Source organism: Canis lupus, chromosome 2 (assembly GCF_011100685.1).
Source record: "Canis lupus familiaris isolate Mischka breed German Shepherd chromosome 2, alternate assembly UU_Cfam_GSD_1.0, whole genome shotgun sequence".
Classification (NCBI taxonomy): Eukaryota; Metazoa; Chordata; class Mammalia; order Carnivora; family Canidae; genus Canis; species Canis lupus.
Genome location: NC_049223.1, coordinates 73,106,103 through 73,112,075, shown reverse-complemented (window position 1 = coordinate 73,112,075; position 5,973 = coordinate 73,106,103). Strand labels below are relative to the sequence as shown.

Sequence of the window (5,973 nt, the reverse complement as noted above, 5' to 3'; positions counted from 1 at the left end):
CTGGAGAAATGAAGGGTCCAGTTACACCCTCCCACCCCGAGAAAGGGGGGGAACCTGGGGTTGGATTCATGAAGCCTCTGAAACCTGAATGTGTAATCCGACAGTGCCACTGTTTTTGCACACTTGATTTGCGGGGAGATTATCCCTCTCTCATGTTTCCCCATCTGTACAGTACAAAGCGCGGGGGTGCTTTTTTTAAAAAAAAGTATTTATTTATTTGACAGGGAGAGAGAGCATAAACTGGGGGAGCAACAGGCTCCCCGCGGAGCAGTTAGGTGGATGCTGGCTGGATCATGACCTGAGCCAAGGCAGACAACCGACTGAGCCACCCAGGCGCCCCTTTATTGAGCATGAACTGAAATGATGCAAGTACTCAATAAATGTTTCCTAAATCGGAAATTCTCTGCTCGCTTCTTGACCAGATGGCGCCTTATCAGGGATACTCAAATCTTAGTTCCTTTGTGTGAAAGTTAAGGTAAGACTCCGAGACTCCCTTTGCCTTTGGGTAACACATGACTTTGAGAGAGATAATTCCCCTCCCCAGTCTCATCAGAAAAAGTTAAGATGTTAGATTAGATCAGCTTGAGGCAGTTTGATTAAAAGCATGGACTCTGGCCGCAGGAGTCCAAGTGACTGACTTGTGTGTCCTGGAGCAAGTTATTCACCTTAGTTTCTTCATCTGTAAAATGGGGGAGAATACCCTCCCTTTGCAGGGTTGCCCTGAGTATTAAATGAAATAATTATTAATAGTACCTATCACAACACCCACATAGGGTAAGCTTTCAAAAACATTTGCTGCTTTCAACTATTTTTATCAGTGTCTCTCAGCTTTTCAGCGGTGATGGTCTAAAAATCTATGACTTCTATTCTCAGGCACCCACTTCCTTACTCATGGGCTCCACCACCAAAACTCTCTTGCATATCTCAGACTGACTTTGTAATGTTTTCCATTTGACTGTCTAATCTGCATTCAGGAGAGGACCAGCTTCTTGAGGCATTCCTAACACACCAATTGGAGGCTGAAGGGAGCTATGAATTAATGAGCGCCTTCCAAGTGCCAGATGCCAACATTATGAGGTTTATAGATGTGAAAACAAGCTCAGAGAAGTGAAGCGATTTGCTCGGGACTATGCAGGTAATCAGCAAAAGTGTATTCAAACCCAGAACTGTCTGCCTCCAAATTCTGTACTCTTTCTAGAAGCTCCCACTTTGGTGAAACAGGCAGGGGAAGATAGGCCAAGGTGCAAGTGGTACAGGCCTCCTGTCAAGGGAGGAGTTCAGGTGGAAAGTGTAACTGGAAGTCAGAGGTGGGAGAGTGCTCTTGCCTCTGAGCTTCTCTTAGAAATTTCTCTGAGGCTTGAGGTATAGGAGTTGAGAAACCTTTAGGTTATACTGGGCCAACTGTTTCTGGGAGGTTGGAGCTGTGGTCAACAACTTTATACCGTCACCTTGTTTACATTCATTCTGCCCTTGAAGGGGTCTGCCTTGGGAGCCCTGCTGTGGTCTTCCTCCCTCCTCCCTCCTCAGCAAGACTAGGGAAGGTGGATTCGCATTTACCCGGGCATCAGGATTTACCACATACCTCTCTCCTACCCAGAACCTGAGGCATAGCCTATGGTCCTGGAGCAGAGGACACTCAAACACCTAGTTCACGTGAGAGAGGTGAGAGCCCTCTACCCTGGCAGGCCAGTTTATTAGTTTAAAAAAAATTATTGGGAGAAGTCAAAGCCTTATTATAAAATAAGGATACAGGGCAGCGGTTAGCAGGGTTAGCGCTGCCTGCAGCCCAGGGCATGATCCTGGAGACCCAGAATCGAGTCCCGTCAGGCTCCCCGCATGGTGCCTGCTTCTCCCTCTGCCTGTGTCTCTGCCTCTGTGTGTGTGTGTGTCTCTCTATGAATAAATAAATAAAATCTCAAGAAATAAATTAAGTATACATTTTCACATAGACACTTGGGAGATGGGATGCCTGGGTGGCACAGCAGTTGAGCGTCTGCCTTTGGCTCAGGGTGTGATTTCGGGATCTGGAATCAAGTCCCACATCAGACTCCCTGCATGGAGCCTGCTTCTCCCTCTGCCTAGATCTCTGCTTCTCTCTCTGTGTGTCTCTCATGAATAAATAAATAAAATCTTAAAAAAAAAGAAACTTGGAAGATAATTATAGCTATCATTTATCAAGGATGTATTATGGGTCAGCATAACTTATCAAGTCTATAAATCTAGGATCTGTCACTTGTAACTGGCTGTTCCTGCTCTAGCTATTTCACTGAGCCTCAGTTTCCCTATCTATAAAATAGAGATACTAATAGAACCCACCTCATAGGATTCTTTTTTTTAAGATTTATTTATTTGAGAGAGACAGAGTGTGTGAGAGAGAGCAGGAGGAAGGGGCAGAGGGAGAGGGACGAGCAGACTCCCTGTTCAGGGGGGAGCTTGACGTGGGGCACAGGGCTCCATCCCAGGGCCCTGGGATCATGACCTGAGCCCAAGGCAGACGCTAACCGGTTCAGCCACCCAGGTGCCCCTTACCTCATGGGATTATTGTGCAAGTTAAATCTCATGACATTGTCACATTATTGATTTTAAAAAGATGTTTTCCAGAAATAGAATTATGAAAACAAAACAAGAGTCTAAGCTCACCTCATAGTTACTTTTCTTTTTTTTTTTTTTAATATTTTTTATTTATTTATGATAGTCACACAGAGAGAGAGAGAGATAGAGAGAGAGAAGCAGAGACATAGGCAGAGGGAGAAGCAGGCTCCATGCACCGGGAGCCCGACGTGGGATTCGATCCCGGGTCTCCAGGATCACGCCCCAGGCCAAAGGCAGGCACCAAACCGCTGCGCCACCCAGGGATCCCCATAGTTACTTTTCCTCATAGATTTCACTATTCCTCATCTTAGATGGTTCTGAAAATCTTTTCAAGATCTCTAGGCTCACATAAGACTTGAGTGTTTGGAGGACATTGGAGGCTACTTTGTCTAGCTTCCAAGGATTCCTGCTGGACTTCTGAGGTGGGAGCCATTCAGCTTCTTTTTCATTCCATCCCAGAGTGGATGTTCCCTGTTTGACAACAGTAGACAGACCCTGGACTGGGAGGAGGGAGGTCCTCAACAAGTCTCTCTCTGGGCCTATTTGCCCACCTGTAAGATGAGGAAGTAGACCCCAGATCTGGCATCAGATGGTTCTGGAAGCTCTATTCTTGGGAATCGACAAAGTTTTCTTTGCTTTTAGGTCATTTCCTGAAAGACCCTTATCAATTACCAATTTAACCCCTTTGGGGTTAAAGAGTTTATTGGGTCCTAGGAGCTGAGGAAGGAAAGGTAAATAATAAAGGAGAGAGAAGCCCTCTAAGTCCATATATTTCTTTCAGAATAAAACCCTGGCCATCTCTCCCATCTTCCCCTCTTCCCACCTACATCAAGGCCACCTTGGGTCAAGCCCCATGATTTCTAGTTTAACCTGCCATTTAGGGCCTTAAGATTATAAATCTTGTCCTCTGCCCTTCTCAGTGTTCCAGAATCTATCACGCACTCTCCTGCGTTCAGGACTCGATTTCCAGTGAGAACATCCACCTTTGCCTTTTCCCCCTGGGAAAATCCTTCTTAATCCTTCAAGAACTAGCTCAGGTGTCCCTCCCTCCATGAATACACCCGCTCCTCCCAAGCAGAATTACACCCCACATTCTGATAGTCCTGCTGCCATTACAGCATTTTTTATTCAGTTTTGTGATTATTATAGCATGTCTCTCCCTCTTAGACTATGAACTCAATGAAGAGACCCTCACTCATTCATCTTGTTTGATACACACAGTAGATGTCAATAAATTGCCTGAAATCAGATAGATGGGTAGATGGGCAGATGGATGGATGGATGGATGGAGGAAGGTTTACCTTAGAGTGCTCTGTGGTACTATTGGATCACAGCCCTCTCTCAGTGGGGATGAAAAATGCATGGCAGACCATATTGTAATATGTGCTGCAACTCCTTTCCCCTCCCTCCCAAGGGCTTGGACCCTAGTGATAGGTAGTTGAGGGCTCCTCCTGCTTCTCTTCTGAGCCTACACCTCCCCAATCCCACCCAGCAGGGGCCTCAAAACTCCTGCCCTGCCCCCTCCCTCTCCACTTCCTGGCTTTCTCTCACCAGTCTTGACTCAGATCTTTTTTCCTTTCTTTCTCTTTAGCCAGGGATGGAGGCCCCTAAGTGTCCACTCAAGTTTTTCTAAAGCTTGCAACAGAAGGCTTAAAACCATAGAAGGGAAGTGAGAGGTGTTTCCTGTATTACCTGGAATGCATATGAGGCACAAAATAGACTAAGGAAGGAAGAATGGATGAGGCTAGAGCTGGACTTGGGGCCAACCATTGGGTCCTCTAAGAGGGAGAAGGGCAGGGAATCAGGGACTTCTAGGGCAGCCACAGAGTTTACATACATGGTTGTGGCTTCAGACAGATCTGTGTTCAAGTTCAAATGAGGCTGGCTCCACCATTTACTACCTTGGACAGGTCACTTAGTATTTAAGCCTCAGTTTTCTCATCAGCAAAATAGAGATAATTAGAAAACCTATTGCAGAGCCCCACTGAAGGAATAAAGCAAGATAATGTATAAAGAATAGAGCACCATCTAAGCAGTTTTGTGATTTATCTCATCCTCCACACCTCACTATAACTTCATAGCCATCCCCACCGCAAATCCCTTCCACTAAGGTTTAGTCACCTGCTTGTCTCTCCACTAGCCTTCCTCCCACTCATCCTAGATTGATACTGTGAAAATTAATAAAAGCAAAACCTTATTAAAATGTGGTTGGGAAGACAGAAGCGGGAGCTCTCATGCCATCTCACTCAAGGCCAGCTAAGGAAGAATTGCCAGTTACAGACTCTAACAGAAAAATTGTCAACAGGAAAGAATCATCAATTACAGGCCCCAACAGGAAGAGATGTACATTGTACCCCAGCAACTCAGCCAATGAGAAACTGTCATCACCTTGAACCCGTGCTTTTCTCCATTGGACTTTCATTCAAAACACCTCCTCCCAATTTTCTCCTTCTCCATAAAATAATATTTCTCTCCTTTGTTTGTTGGACTAACCTATGGTATTTGCTGTAGGTTGTTTGTTCTAAAGTGAATTCTCTACTACGCCCAAAACAACCCATTTGTGTTGGCAAAATAACTGATAGTGTTATTTTTTTAATGTTATTTATTTATTCAGGAGAGACACAGAGAGAAAGAGAGGCAGAGACACAGGCAGAGGGAGAAGCAGACTTCTTGCAGGGAGCCCAATGTGGGACTCTATCCTGGGTCTCCAGGGTCATGCCCTGGGCTGAAGGTGGCGCTAAACCACTGAGCCACCCAAGCTGCCCAGTAGAGTTATTTTCAAGGTTAACATCACTTGGTGTCAGAAGTGGGATCCAGAGCTGACCCTATTCCCTACCTACTGCTCAACAACTCCAAGGCCAGTGAGCAAACAGGTGCCAGTACCCACTGAGACCAATGAGTTCGAAGCTTTCTCACATTGGAGTTTGAAGGTAAGTCTCTGCTGGACTTTGAGCTCCACTCTCATTGTGTCTTGTGCTCTCCAGGCTTTATTCAGGATCTGTTTTAAGGATTTGTCCATTCCAAGAGTACTTGTCTGGCTTTGGGTTTGACTGCTTTTGGGAACTGGGCTATTTCTATTGGAACTATGCTATTTAGGAATTTTTCCCCTCTAGAAAAGCCTGTAAGAAATGGGATCCCAGTAATCAAAATGCTTTGAAAGTGTATCCCTCCTTTCTGGCACCCCAGCTGGTTTTGTGTTTAAAAATTGCAGTTCCTTTTCATGTGCATTTCTTTTTTTTAAGATTTTATTTATTAGAGATTTATTTATTAGATTTTATTTATTAGAGAGCGAGAGGCAGAGGAAGAAGCAGGCTCCATGCTGGGAGTCCGACATGGGACTGGATCCCAGGACTCCAGGATCAGACCCCTGGCCAAAGGCAG

General features: G+C 45.4%; 1 protein-coding gene across 1 annotated transcript in view; it reads right to left on the bottom strand.

The window, feature by feature from the left end:
• Window positions 1–5,973, bottom strand: part of CRYBG2 (crystallin beta-gamma domain containing 2) — a 41,781-nt gene that overhangs the window by 197 nt on the left and 35,611 nt on the right. The gene's annotated exons all lie outside the window — the stretch shown is intronic.